The following is a 15323-nucleotide window of genomic DNA, read 5'->3' as shown; positions in this document are numbered from 1 at the left end:
CTTTTTTTTTTTAAGATTTTATTTGACAGATCACAAGTAGGCAGAGAGGCATTCAGAGAGAGGAGGAAGCAGGCTGAGCCGAGAGCCTGATGTGGGCCTCGATCCCAGGACCCTGGGATCATGACCTGAGCCAAAGGCAGAGGCTTTAACCCACTGAGCCACCTAGGCGCCCCTGTTTTCTGTTCTTTTAAATTCATGAAACGAGGCTCCTTGCTGGGTCAGTTGGTTGGGTGGCTGACTCACGGTTGTGAGATCAAGTCCCAGATTGGGCTCTGCTCGGTTTGAAGTCTGCTTGAGGGTTCTTTCTCATTCCCCTCCTCAGGCTCACTTGGGTGCTCACTCTCTCAAATCTTAAATTCATTAAATTTTTTTAGCACTAGGTACTATAATAATTATAGAGGTACAGATAATGTGCCTTCACCCTTGTGACTGATAACTTCATTGGAGATTTTTAAAAAAATTTTTTAATTTATTTTTTATTTTTTTATAAACACATGTATTTTTATCCCCAGGGGTACAGGTCTGTGAATCACCAGGTTTACACACTTCACAGCACTCACCATAGCACATAACCTCCCCAATATCCATAACCCCACCCCCCTCTCCCTCCCCCACTCCCCCCAGCAACCCTCAGTTTGTTTTGTGAGATTAAGAGTCACTTATGGTTTGTCTCCCTCCCAATCCCATCTTGTTTTATTTATTCTTTTTTTTTTTTTAAAAGATTTTATTTATTTATTTGACAGAGAGAGATCACAAGTAGGCAGAGAGGCAGGCAGAGAGAGAGGAGGAAGCAGGCTCCCTGCTGAGCAGAGAGCCCGACGCGGGACTCGATCCCAGGACTCTGAGATCATGACCTGAGCCGGAAGCAGCGGCTTAACCCACTGAGCCACCCAGGCGCCCCCCCTTAACCCCCCATGTACCATCTCCACTTCCTCATATCAGGGAGATCACATGATAGTTGTCTTTCTCCGATTGACTTATTTCACTAAGCATGATACCCTCTAGTTCATCCACGTCGTCGCAAATGGCAAGATTTCATTTCTTTTGATAGTATTTCTTTTGCATAGTATTCCATTGTATGTATATACCACATCTTTATCCATTCATCTGTTGATGGACATCTGGGTTCTTTCCATAGTTTGGCTATCGTGGACATTGCTGCTATAAACATTCAGGTGCATGTGCCCCTTCGGATCACTACGTTTGTATCTTTAGGGTAAAAACCCAGTAGTGCAATTGCTGGGTCATAGGGTAGTTCTATTTTCAACAGTTTGAGGAACCTCCATGCTGTTTTCCAGAGTGGTTGCACCAGCTTGCATTCCCACCAACAGTGTAGGAGGGTTCCCCTTTCTCTGCATCCTCGCCAGCATCTGTCATTTCCTGACTTGTTAATTTTAGCCATTCTGGCTGGTGTGAGGTGATATTGTGGTTTTGATTTGTATTTCCCTGATGCCGAGTGATGTGGAGCACTTTTTCATGTGTCTTTTGGCCATATGGATGTCTTCTTTGCAGAAATGTCTGTTCATGTCTTCTGCCCATTTCTTGGTTGGATTATTTGTTCTTTGGGTGTTGAGTTTGCTAAGTTCTTTATAGATTTTGTACACTAGCCCTTTATCTGATATGTCGTTTGCAAATATCTTCTCCCATTCTGTCAGTTGTCTTTTGGTTTTGTTGACTGTTTCCTTTGCTGTGCAAAAGGTTTTGATCTTGATGAAATCCCAATAGTTCATTTTTGCCTGAATGCAAACATTTAACCGACAGAGCTATCCAGGTGTCCCATTTTTAATGATTTTAAATTTGGGGTTGAAATTGTGACTTAAAGTTGTGCACGTTTATTGACAATTACAACTTAATGGCTGGGAAATTTAGTAGTCCTGAAGATATGTATGTGGATGGTACAGAGGGGAAAGGAATAATTCTTTGTGAAATACTTAATTGTAGGCCTAAAATTTAGATCTCTGGGCAGTTTTAAATATTGCCTGTCAAGGCTTAGCAGGAATTTGGCAATAGGTAGGGTATAATTGGTTTACTTAACAAATATGGTTAGTGTGTGCCACTTTCCTAAGCCTTTGACAAATAGTATTTTGGGGTCCTGGGATCGAGTCCCACATTGGGCTCTCTGCTCAGCAGGGAGCCTGCTTCCTCCTCTCTCTCTGCCTGCCTCTCTGCCTGCTTGTCATCTCTCTCTGTCAAATAAATAAATAAAATCTTAAAAAAAATATTTATCCTTTATGTACCATTTTGAGTTTGGCAACATTATTAGACTTGGGGGTGCCTGGGGCATCTGCCTTAGGCTCAGTTCAGGACCACAGGGTCCTGGGATCCTGTCCTGCTCCTCTAGATGTCCCCATCTGCTTCTCCTCCCTATGTCTCTTTCAGAGCATGCCGGTGCTTGCTCTCTCTTTCTCTCTCACAAACAAATAAAGTTTATGTAAAAAAGACTTGATACTTATGGCAACTGTGTTCAAACAGTTCCAGCTGAAAATATAATTAAATTCCCCATACATCTCATGACAGATACTCAATTTAAGGCAATACGAAAAGACCGCATCTCACTTTGAATTTAGTGAGATGGAGCCTGTTCCTTTTACTATTAATATTAATTGTTTTAAAAATCTAAGGATTTTACTATTTTTTAAAATGTGAAAATGGGAAGACAGGATTAAAAATACATTTTTCTCAAATGCTTTCTGTATCATTTATTGCATCATATACATTTTATGCATCTCATTTCTTTCTAACACATAGCGGTAGATATTCTAATAATTCTTAGCATCCTTGGAATCCTCTAGGTTTTCAAGATGATGGACAAGCGAATGGATAAATGGACAAGTGATTCAAAGCTTTAGATTGGCGATATGAAGGTAATGTGAGGTGAGATACCTGTCCCAACCCCAATATATACATAAAGATTATGAATAAGAAGTCCAATTTTTTTAGATAATTTTTGAATGGAGGGACGAGTGCAAGTTCATAGTTCTGGCATTTGCATTTGGAGTTAGGCTATACAGTAACATCACCCCGTTAATTTCATGCTGAGAAAGGCTGAACTATGCAGAACATGATTTACAAAGACGTCTATGGTACTTAATGGCTCGAGGCTGGGAAACTACAGATTACACAGGTTTTGGTGGGATTTTGTTTTGTTTTGTTCTTGGTGATGGGAGGAAGGAGGCGTCTCTGCCGCGCCAAAGATCTCCACGCGAGGGTGCGTGTCAACTCAGGGGCAGCAGGGGGCGGGAGAAGCTCAACTCCGGGGCTCTTGTCCTTCTCCACGTGACGCGTCCCTTGCTTGCATCTCAGGCCCTGCTTCCGGCCTGGGCGTCACCCGGAAGTAGGGGAGTGAGGAAAGGACGGGTAAAGGCCGCAGGCTCGGGCGGCGGTGGGTGGAGGAAGAGAAGCCGTGGGAGTGCCGCCGCCACCGCCGCTGCCGACGCCACCGCGGCCGCTGTCCCCGACGCCGCCGCCCCCCTTCCCACGGCACCACTACTGTTTCTTCTCCTTGTGTGTGAGATTGGAACCTGCGCGTGGATCTGCCGTTGCCACGGGCTGCGTAGCTCGCGAGGTTTCAGCATAGGAAAGAAAAACCAGGTACGTCCTATATGGGCTCCCTGTCGTCCCCTTCTACTGGAGAGGTGTTCTGTACCGTCAGTCTCTACTACCGAGTGTAGCGGGGTTATTTTAAACAGGACAGTCTCCAAACTCTCACTTCTTCACAACTCTGGTATTTACCACACTTAGTTTTCCCTTCCCAGCAGGGGATAATGGAGGGGAGATTGAGTCCTGACCCGTGTCACTTTTCTTGTACTCTTCTGGGAAAGTGCCCTGATCATCCAGTGGCCTATGTTACCCAATTAGTTGAAGGTACAAGAAGGTCCGTACCGGTATTGGAAGTCATATGGACTGAAGACCATTAATGAAATGATGTAAAGAAATATATTTTGCTTTTTGCTTTCTCTTGGAGCATAAGCTAAACTGAGAGAACACTCTCGCTTCCATTTCATTTTGTTCATTCTGCCTCCTTCCCCGTAAAGTTATTCTCCATCCCTGTGGCACCTTTATCTTTGACACTTTGTTGTAGATGTTGGGTTTATCCTAAGCACCAACAGCTCTTTTATTGTTTCACAAGTTCATATTTTTAGCATCTGATTTTTGTTTTAGAGTGTGTTCATCTACAGTAAATAGGGTTTTGTATTGAGTCTTAATGTGTGCAGGACATTGAATTGGGTGATATTGAGATGTGGGGTGGTAAGGGGTAGGCACAAGAAACAGCACAGAGTCTCTGATCTCAAATGAGTTTGCAGTCAAGTTAATTGAGTTCAGTTATGAAGACAGTGGGTTCTAGCAGCCCCACTAATTGAATAGACTGCTTATTTCATCCTTTTTATTTATTAACTTTTCAAAAGATTTATTTATTAGAGAGAGAGAGAGAGAGAGAGAGAGAGATTGATTGAGCAAACATGCAAGCAGGGAGAGGAGTAGAGGGAGAGGGACAAGCAGATTCTGTGCTGAATTCAGAGCCCAGCCTGAGGTGGGGCTGCATTTGTGACCCTGAGATCCTGACCTGAGCCAAAAATCAAGAGTCCATTGCTTAACCAAGTGATTCACCCAGGAGCCTCTCTCATCCTTTTTAAAGGATATTTTGAACAGAGATTTTATTTTATTTTATTTTATTTTTAAAGATTTTATTTATTTATTTGACAGAGAGAGATCACAAGTAGGCAGAGAGGCAGGCAGAGAGAGAGGAGGAAGCAGGCTCCCTGCTGAGCAGAGAGCCCGATGCGGGACTCGATCTCAGGACCCTGAGATCATGACCTGAGCCGAAGGCAGCGGCTTAACCCACTGAGCCACCCAGGCGCCCTGAACAGAGATTTTATTTTTAAAACTTTCTTGTGTCTATGTTCATGATACGAGAGAGTGCTTTTTGACTGGAGGGTCTCACAGTGCAGTAGGAAAGACAGATACACCCTTCCAGTCTCACTAACATTGTATGTTAGAGAAAGTGTTATGAAAGTTCAGGGAAGGTAGCATTTGAGGTGGGCCTTGAAAATGGATAGGATTTAACTTTGTAGGAATGGACGTAGGGGAGGGCAGCCCAAGTAGAAGAAAAAATATGAGCAAAGGCTTGGGGGCCTGGAAAGATGCTGGACATGCAACAACATACTGTACATAAACACCCCTATTTCTAACACAGCCACAGCCTCTAAGATAGTACTATTAAAGGGAAAAAAATACAGAATCTAAAACTGGTAAGCTTAGAACCATATATAGCTACCCTCCAGCCAATAAAAAAAGCTTATATATAGAAAAAATACATGAAATGACAAAAACAGAACAGTGTTAATGTATGAGATTTAATTCTGATGTAAACTCAAATTAAAAAAAATAAAGCTTTCTATATATTTTTTATTTAGGCTTTTATTTTAATTCCAGTTAGTTAACATAAAGTAGTATATTAGTTTCAGGTGTATAATATAGTTATCCAGCACTTCCATACATCATCACGACAAGTGCACTCCTTAATCCCCATTCTCTGTTTACCCCATTCCCTCACCTCCTCCCTTCTGGTAACCATCAGTTCTCTATAATTAAGATTTGTCTCTTCCTTTTTTCCTTTTAAGGTTTGTCTTAACCTTAGACAAACCCAAGATTTGTCTCTCCCTTTTTCCTTTTAAATCTTGCTATATTTTAATTCTTATTGACTGTTACGACTTAAATGTAATTTGGAATCAATTTTTAAATAGCTGGGAATGAATAACATTATCTGACGCCAGAAGCTGTTCCAGCATTTTCTCAAGGAATTTATGCATTTCCTTTTCTCCTCCGAATTGATTTCTCTACTAGTCTTCTTAACCTGATAGAAACTATTCTTTTCCATTCTTAGTCTTGAAAAGATCTTGATTCTTGGCCTCTAGGTAGGGCTAGATTAAACACAAATCCCTCCAAAGCCTAGGTTAACATCTCTGATCTCTAATGCAGAAGGTTGTTTTTCCTTGAAAAAATGCATGAAGTAGTAGAATTTATTTGAAAATGAGAGAGCGTGATGAGCAAAAATAACCAACTAACACATTACAATCTTTACTTCTGTGAGCGTTTTAAGGCAACACATTCCTTTTGTAAATGCCTCATTATAGTTTCTTTTATCTATATATTTAAAAATACTTGAAAAACTTTAATCAAGACTTTTTACACATCCCAATGAGTGAAAATAATGTTCATTTGACAGTTGGGAAATTAAATTGTGAGGAGAGATTTGTTTGAGGTGATACAGGTAACAGGTACTGGAACAGGTGGGAATAATATATGGGAGTTTTGTCTTAAAATTCCCTCTACTCATAAAAAAAAATTCCCTATACTCATCTTTGTTAAAGGTTTTACAGAGTTTTGCTTTTAAATTGTGATCTTTCTTAGGACATAAATCAAAATCTGGATGGGGGAGTGGGCAGGAAAGACAGGCCACAGACCTATTTTGGTTCAATTTACTATCTCAGCAATTGTGATTTTTACTTATAAATCTCAGTCTTCAGATTGATTGAATGTGGTATAACTTGCTTACTTACTTGGTAAAGTAGTATGGCAAGAAAATTATCACAATACTTTTAGAATGTGTTTCTTTAAAGTGAAAGGGCAGGATCTCTCTGGTTTCATAAATATGTTGCTAGTTTCTCCAGCACTGTTAGAAAATTGAGGTGATTTTCATATCTCTGTGGGATTAAATGTGTGGGGTATTGGTAGATTATACTAGTTTTCACAGATATTTCCTTCCTTGAAGGGAATGAGGATAAAATGTCCCCATTTTGAGCCATTTTAATTTTGTTTCATGCTTTCTGTCCACATTAAGAATTATACAGCTATGTTTTTTTTAAAGATTTTATTTATTTATTTGACAGAGAGAGATCACAAGTAGGCATAGAGGCAGGCAGAGAGAGAGAGAGGAGGAAGCAGGCTCCCTGCTGAGCAGAGAGCCCGATGCGGGACTGATCCCAGAACCCTGAGATCATGACCTGAGCCGAAGGCAGCGGCTCAGCCCACTGAGCCACCCAGGTGCCCCATACAGCTATGTTTTTTAAAACCTGTTTTTACTCCATAATTCTCTAGTGCAGAAGTTCAGTTTTCCAGACCTATACTCAGGGGTACATTTACATAATTTACTAATTGAAATTAATGGGTTATTTCACATCTTAGGGAAATTGTTTTAACTTGGCTGTTTAACCTTAGTTGATTTTGTTTTGGTTTAAAAAAGTGTTTTGTTTTATGCTGTTGTAATTGTTGCTGATCCTGCTTGTGCATTTGATGTGCCAGCCAAAGACTGGGAGAGAATAATACTGGAATTACTTTCCTGCTCTACTCTGACCTGTGAGTTTGCAGGGCATTGTATAAACTTGGAATTATGAAGAAGATGGTTTTTACTCTCTTGAGTGTTCACCTGAAGTGTGCTACCTGCCATTCAGGAGAAGGCATTAAGAGGGCTTCTGTTGAGACCCGAGAAACTGTCATCAGACATATAAGAACAGGAGAAAGAACTCCACAGTGAAGAGCCCTTTAAAGAAAATTCTCATGACTGTTTAGGAAAAATTTGTAGCTGACTCTTGGGGTCATGAGGATACTTAAGAGTTGATCCTTGAGCTAACAAAAGGTTACAAAGAGCTTGGTTATGAAGGAGTTCCAAGTGTTAATCCTTGTACTTTGTTGATCCTTGTACTTAACAATGGTAAGCACAAAAGGGGCTATCTGTTTTTTTGGTGAAAATAAGATTATTTGCTCTAAGAATTCTTTTTTTTTAAAGATTTTATTTATGTATTTGGCAGTGAGAGAGGGAACAAAAGCAGGGGGCGGGGGAGAGGGAGAAGCAGGCTCTCTGTCAAGCAGGGAGCCGGCTGTGGGGCTCGGTCCCAGGACTCTGGGATCATGACTGGAGCCAAAGGCAGATGTTTAACGACTGAGCCACAGAGATGCCCCTGCTCTGAGAATTCTAATTGAATTATTAAATCAATTAATAATGCTCTTAAGACATACCTGGGTGGCTTACTCAGTTAAGTGTTTGACTCCTGATCTCAGCTCAGGTTTTGATCTCAGGGTTGTAAGTTTAAGCCTTATGTTGGGCTCCATGGAGCCTACTTTAAAAAAAAAAAAAAAAAGATTAACAACCTAACAGAAAAATGGAAAAATAGAAAAAATAATAATGCTATTAATATAAAGGACATTGTATTGATTATTAATATATTAGTAAAACGCTACTATTAATATTAAAGTATTTGTATACAACCAGTTTCCTCTTGGCCAGTAAATTCTTTCTCTTCTTTTACTATGACATTTCACTGTTAGCTCTGAATATCAGTTTTTAGTTCAGACTTACAGCCACAATAGGGTGATATTAATTTCTCTTTTTAAAAGATATTATTGGGGCGCCTGGGTGGCTCAGTGGGTTAAGCCGCTGCCTTTGGCTCAGGTCATGATCTCAGGGTCCTGGGATCGAGTCCCGCATCGGGCTCTCTGCTCAACAGAAAAGCCTGCTTCCCTCTCTCTCTCTCTCTGCCTGCCTCTCCATTTACTTGTGATTTCTCTCTGTCAAATAAATAAATAAATCTTAAAAAAAAGATATTATTTACTTATTAGAGAGATTGAGGGAGCGAGTGGGAGGATGGTCAGAGGGAGAAGTGGACTCCCTTTGGAGCAGGGAGCCTGACTCTGGACTTGATTCCAGGACCCTGGGATCATGACCTGAAGGCAGATGCTTAATTGACTGAGCCACCCAGACACCCTTGGTATTATTTTCTAATCATACCTGTAAGTGGGTTTTTATGTATTAGCAATCAAATTGGTGTCCTGCGTCTTCAAGTATTGTCCATCTAAAGCAAAGTGTTTTATCTGGATTCTCTTCTTCTAGCTAGGTGATAATAGGATGAGTTTTAGTAGCCTTAAATTCACTGTATGATGATGGAAAAAAGAATAATATATTTAGTGCAGTGTATTATTTGACCTTGAATTTAGGGTATGATTAGGATTGCATAAGAGTGTGTCTACTATGTTTATTACAAAAATAACCCACAAGTGCCTGTTTCTTTTTTTTTTAAAATTATTTATTTATTTATTTGACAGACAGAGATTACAAGTAGGCAGAGAGGCAGGCAGAGAGAGGAGGAAGCAGGCTCCCCGCTGAGCAGAGAGCCTGATTGGGGGCTCAATCCCAGGACCCTGAGATCATGACCTGAGCCGAAGGCAGAGGCTTTAACCCACTGAGCCACCCAGGCGCCCCACAAGTGCCTGTTTCTTAACTTTAGGGGAAGTGTTAAGTCATGGGATCTTGAATCTTTTTTCTTTCTTTCTTTTTTTTTTTGTGTGTGCATGTAAATGAAGGAGACCGATCCTTCCTCTGGTATGAGAAAAAAAATCTAGGACTTTGTAGTTTGCACTTTGGTAGGAGTTGAAATATTCTTTCATAGGGCCAAATTTTATTTCTAGACCTAGCAAGTGGCTAAGCTGAGATTTAAAGCCAGTCAGTCTGGTTTTAGAACCTTGTTCTCACCTTACCTTAAAGGAACTGTATTTTTTTAAGTACATAGACATTTGAGCAAAATTAGCTCTATTGGAATTAAGTTCCTTATTTGTCCTAAAGGGAAAAATATTTATCTTCTTTGAAAGTATGAGCAAATAGATTTGGTGATAAAATAAGTTACAGTATTGGCAACTCAAAATTTCTTTGGTACATTCAAACTAACTTCATAAGTAAGGACTCATAGTTTTGTTTTAAGGTAATTACATTATTTAAAGATATGCTAAAGGACCTAATGTTTAAAATGGTGTTGGTCTTATTTTGTTTGTATTTTCTAGGTCTCCCAGGAAGAGAAAAGAAATGGTCTGTGTGTGTGTTTCTTTTTTTGTAAAAGAAAGAAAAAAAGAAAAAAAATGTTTACTCAAAATATATATTTCAGACATTAGGTAAATACAAAATGATTTAACAGTACCTACCTCAGAGGATTGTCAGTGAGTTAATATATGTGAAGCCCTAATAGCAGTGCCTCGCAGGTAGTAAACACACAGTAAAGTTTAGTTAACATCATTCTTTTAAAAATTATTTACAGTAAAAGTAATGTTAGCAACCTATGTAATAAAATTACAAATTATAGTTTTGTGGTACTATAAATTGGGTGGACTGTAGGAGGAATATACTAATATACAATCAGTACCTGGAAGTAATATTTCGTTTCCAAATAACACCACAGAAAATGGAAAACTCAGATTAAGAGGGCACAGTAGCCTACATTACACCTACATTTCTTTTCTTTTTTTTTTTTAAAGATTTTATTTATTTATTTGACAGAGAGAGATCACAAGTAGGCAGAGAGGCAGGCAGAGAGAGAGGAGGAAGCAGGCTCCCTGCTGAGCAGAGAGCCCGACGTGGGACTCGATCCCAGGACCCTGAGATCATGACCTGAGCCGAAGGCAGCGGCTTAACCCACTGAGCCACCCAGGCGCCCTACACCTACATTTCTAAACTCATTCTGACAGCTAGCAATTCAGATCACCCTGATGTAGTCTTTCTGCTTTACCACTGACAAAACTCATAACCGTCGGCTTGTATAATTAGTGAGCTACAAACTGTGCGGCTATTGAGCTTCTCTGGATTATTTCTCTAATTGCCAAATGCTGAAACATACTTTTGAATGATTTGTGAAATACAAAATATAGGCAGAGGGAAAGGCTTTGTGTAGGTCTGACCTATTCTGCAAAATAGCTGCATTCTTACAAAGTTGTATGTAAGTTGAGTTTTTATAAATTACATCAGCACACCAAGGAATACATGTTTATTGTGTGCTCGTTGTATGTCTAGTGTTTATGTGGGTTCTGTAAGATATGCAAAGAAGCATAAGGCATTTGCTCCAATGCTTAACCAGAGAAAGAAGCCCAATACCAAACAATTACAGAGAAATTAGGTACTAACCTATGATGCTGATTCCAAGGGTATTCAGAACTCAAAAAGAAAGTGGATATGAGTATTTGACATGTTTTTCATGGAGGAGGTGGGTTCATTTACTAAGTCAGCAGTTATTTGAGTTGCTGCCATTTGCAAGGTACTGGGGATATGACTTTGTATACAACAGATGTGATCGTGCTTTTCTGGAGTTTACAGATGAGTGAGGTGATAGGATTAAATATGTGGAAGAGAGCATTCCAGGTGAGGGGACCAATCTAAACAAAATCATAGAAAGAAAGGGCAATCATGGGCTATATGGCAGTGAGGGTACTTGTCTGGTTGTAGTAGAGATTTTATGTTGGGGGAGAGTATTGAAAGGGATAGATGAGGGCCATCATTTGAATGCTTTGATTAGCTATTTAAGTCTGGGGAAGGTAAGGTGGGAACAGTCTTTTGGGATTAAACCTTTGACCTATGGGATCTGACCCTATATCCAGGGAGATAGTGTCAGAATTGAGTTAAATTGTAGGACACCTAGCTGCTGTCACAGAGAATTGCTTGGTAGGGGAAAACTGTTACAAATCTGGTGCCAGAAGTGTTGTGAGTGTGATAGTAGTATGAGAGTTAAGGAGAAACATGAGAAGAAAGACTGGATTTTTCTTTTTTTCTTGTTTTAAATTATTTATTTGTCAGAGAGAGAGAGTGAGCACACAGGCAGGCAGAGTGGCAGGCAGAGGGAGAAGCAGGCTCCCTGCTGAGCAAGGAGCCGGATGTGGGACTTGATCCCAGGACGCTGGGATCATGACCTGAGCCGAAGGCAGCTGCTTAACCAAATGAGCCACCTAGACATCTCTGGGTTTTTCTAATAGAGCCAGTTTTTGGATGCTTTGAGCAGGTATTTAATCTGTGGTAAATTCCTTGGATATGGTATTTTAGAGAGTTAGCATGCATGGATTTTGGAGTCATAGGCCTCAATTTGATCACATTTTCATTCTAATTTGTTCCCTGAATTTAGATTTTTTTTTTGAGAGAGAGTACACACGTGAGGGATGGGGCAGAGGGAGAAGGAGAGAGAAAGAATCTTAACCAGGCTCCATGCTCAGCTTAATCTCATGACCCTGAGATCATGACCTGAGCCAAAATCAAGAGTCTTGATGCTTAACCAACTGAGTCACTCAGGTGTCCTCCGAGTATAGAATTTTGTATTATGTTTTCTTTTCCTTTTTTTAAAAGATTTTATTTATTTATTTATTTATTTGACAGACAGAGGTCACAATTAGGCAGAGAGGCAGGCAGAGAGAGAGAGAAGGGGGAAGCAGGCTCCCCACTGAGCAGAAAGCCCCATGCGGGGCTCGATCCCAGGACCCTGAGACCATGACCCAAGCCGAAGGCAGAGGTCCAACCCACTGAGCCACCCAGGCACCCCTGTATTATGTTTTCTTAGTGGCACAACTATGTAAGCAACAAAATGATATTTACACAGAGCAGCTGGGATCAGTAACTGCTAGTAGCACCAAGTAGCACTAGAGAGCAATGTGTAAATGAAGTGCCAGTGGGAAGTCCAAGAAGTCAGAAGTAGAAAGAGGTTAGGCAAGGAAAGAGGAAGAGATACATTCTGTGATGGTTGATAGAACGCCATCAGAAATATCTTCAAGCAAAATAGAATACTTTTGCCTAGCCTTTGTTTTCAGTCATGTTTCTTTATGAATAGTGTGTTTCCTTTGTCCAAGTATGAGGAAAAGAAACTTAGAAGTTATTTGACTCGGCCACTTGAAGACTACCATAGGTCATTTTAGGTTTTGTTCTACAGTTGAAGCATCTGACTAGACCATTGTGTCCTAGTTTTGTATTTTACCTCATCACAACTTGATCAAAAGCTTATATAGTAAGTTTTGTTTATAATCTGTGTTAGGATTCTCTCAAGGTACAAGTGGATTGCCAAATGAATGCCTGTTATGACCTGCCTTTTGTCTCTTGTTACCTTTGGGTTTAATGTAAGTATAATCATGTTCTGAGAAGGTTTAACTATATTATTATGATATTTTCTAGAGTTTTTTTTTCCATCAGATAAGTAGAAATGATCACAGAAGACCATTTTTGTCTCATCCAAATCCTTTATTAGGGTGATCTCCAACCTTATTTTATGGAGGACCTTCTTTTTCTTTCTTTTTGTTTTAAAGTAGGCTCCACGCCCAGCATGGGGCTTGAACTCCTAACCTTGAGATCAAGAGTCATGTGCTATACTGACTGAGCCAGCCAGGTGCCCCTGGAGGATCTTGTTTTAATCTGAGTCTTGAGATCAGGGTGGATACAGTCACTGTAGTTCCTGAGAAGTAGTTGCTGGCTATACTGTTCTTGCTTTCACTCTGGGAACATTAGCTGGGATAGCTGGAATGTATAGCAGAAAGAGGATATAGCAGAGTGGAGAAAACATTTTTGGAAACCACCTTGGAGTTCCATGAAGCAAGGTTTCTAGACTTACCTGTAGATCCTGAACTGCAGGTTGGAGACTTCTACTTTATTTCATCAAGTGCTGTTGTCTTACACAACTCCAGGGGGCAGCAGCCACATTGTTAGTATATAAATATTTTAAATATATATAAGTCTGTAAATTTTGTGATGTGGAGTTACACAATATGGCTGGCTAGCCTGAAACCTACCCAAACCACTTCTATTTCTAGCCCCTTTCTCTTCTCAGTACCTACAACATTCAGGAGCCATGGTAGTCCCAAATTCATCACTTGAATTTCACTTCCCACCTTAAGGCTCTAATGTAATCCAACAGATGAAATTTACATCTTTGAGGATTTTAAGAAGGTCCATCTATTTTCTTACTCTATTTAAGTATACTTATCAGTAAAATGATGATAATACCTGCCCAAACTAATAGGTTGTTAAGAGTATCAAGTGAAATAATGTATGCAAAAGTTCTTTATAAATTATAGAGTGCTATACAAATACAGGATAATATTCTTCCTTGATGTGTTGTCTTATAGTGGAAAGAGTACTGACTTTGAGACAGGAGTCTAGAATTTAAGTTCCAAATTATGCTATTAAGTTCCAAATTTTTACTTATGTTCCAAATTATGCTATTTAAGTTCCAAATTATCCTATTTGTACTTTGGACAAATTATTTTGTGTTTCTGGGCCTTTGCTTCCTTATCTATAAAAGGAAACTAATAGGGCGCCTGGGTGGCTCAGTGGGTTAAGCCGCTGCCTTCGGCTCAGGTCATGATCTCAGGGTCCTGGGATCGAGGCCCGCATCGGGCTCTCTGCTCAGCAGGGAGCCTGCTTCCTCCTCTCTCTCTGCCTGCCTCTCTGCCTGCTTGTGATCTCTCTCTGTCAAATAAATAAATAAAATCTTAAAAAAAAAAATGTAGATTTAAAAAAAAAAAAAAAGGAAACTAATAATGCCACTCCTCTCCAGCTAGAAACCCAAGAGTTATTTTTTTTCTTACCCCACAGTCAGTCAGTCACCAAGTCTGATGTCTAGTTCTTCTTTTTTTTTTCTTTTCTTCTTCCTTTTTTTTTTTTAAAGTAAGCTCTATACTCAACATAGGATTGAATTTACAACCCTTAGGTCAAGAGTCACATGCTGTATCAACTGAGCCAGCCAGGTATCCCTGTTGTCTGGTTCTTGATATTTCTCCCTCCTCGCTATCTCCATTTAATCCTTAATCATTTCCCTTCTGGGCTATACCCTTTTAAGGAATTATGGTAAGGGTACCATGGGTGGCACAGTGGGTTAAGCATCAGGCTATTGGTTTCAGCTCAGGTTGTGTTCTCAGGGATTGTGAGATCCAGCCCTGCTTTGGGCCCTTTGCTCAGTGGGAAGTTGGTTTGTCTCTCTCCCTCTGCTAATCTTCTCCCCCACAACCGCCAAGCTCGCTCTCTCTCTCTCAAAAATAAAAGCACAGACTGGATCAGACTTACTGGGTTCAAATTTCAGTTATGTCACATACAAGCTGTATGACCTTGGGAAAGTTCCTTACCCTCTCTCTCAGTTTCATCATCTGTAAAATGGATATAAAATTAGTACCTATCCCATTAAGTTGTGAAGATTAAAATAGTAAAAAATATTAGGTATTATTATATATTATTATTTACTGACAAGAATTTTCATTGTAAGTGTTGAATGAAAGGAAGCATGTAATAAAACCTAGTATGTAATTTTTATTAAAAATGTGTGTATTTGGGGCGCCTGGGTGGCTCAGTGGGTTAAGCCGCTGCCTTCGGCTCAGGTCATGATCTCAGGGTCCTGGGATCAAGCCCCGCATCGGGCTCTCTGCTCAGCAGGGAGCCTGCTTCCCCCTCTCTCTCTCTCTCTCTCTCTCTGCCTGCCTCTCCATCTACTTGTGATTTCTCTCTGTCAAATAAATAAATAAAATCTTAAAAAAAATGTGTGTAT

The 15323-nt window shown here is 40.1% G+C and overlaps 1 protein-coding gene across 1 annotated transcript in view; it reads left to right on the top strand.

The window, feature by feature from the left end:
* The first annotated feature begins 3378 nt into the window (after positions 1-3378).
* Positions 3379-15323, top strand: part of ATP7A (ATPase copper transporting alpha) — a 170356-nt gene continuing 158411 nt past the window's right edge. The window contains exon 1 of the mRNA XM_044234332.1: positions 3379-3591. The gene's annotated coding sequence lies outside the window, so the exon portion shown is untranslated. The remainder of the gene's footprint in view (positions 3592-15323) is intronic.

Source organism: Neovison vison, chromosome X (assembly GCF_020171115.1).
Source record: "Neovison vison isolate M4711 chromosome X, ASM_NN_V1, whole genome shotgun sequence".
In the NCBI taxonomy this organism is placed as follows: domain Eukaryota; kingdom Metazoa; phylum Chordata; class Mammalia; order Carnivora; family Mustelidae; genus Neogale; species Neogale vison.
Note: the sequence above shows the minus strand (reverse complement) of the source record. Positions and strands in the feature narration are given on the sequence as shown.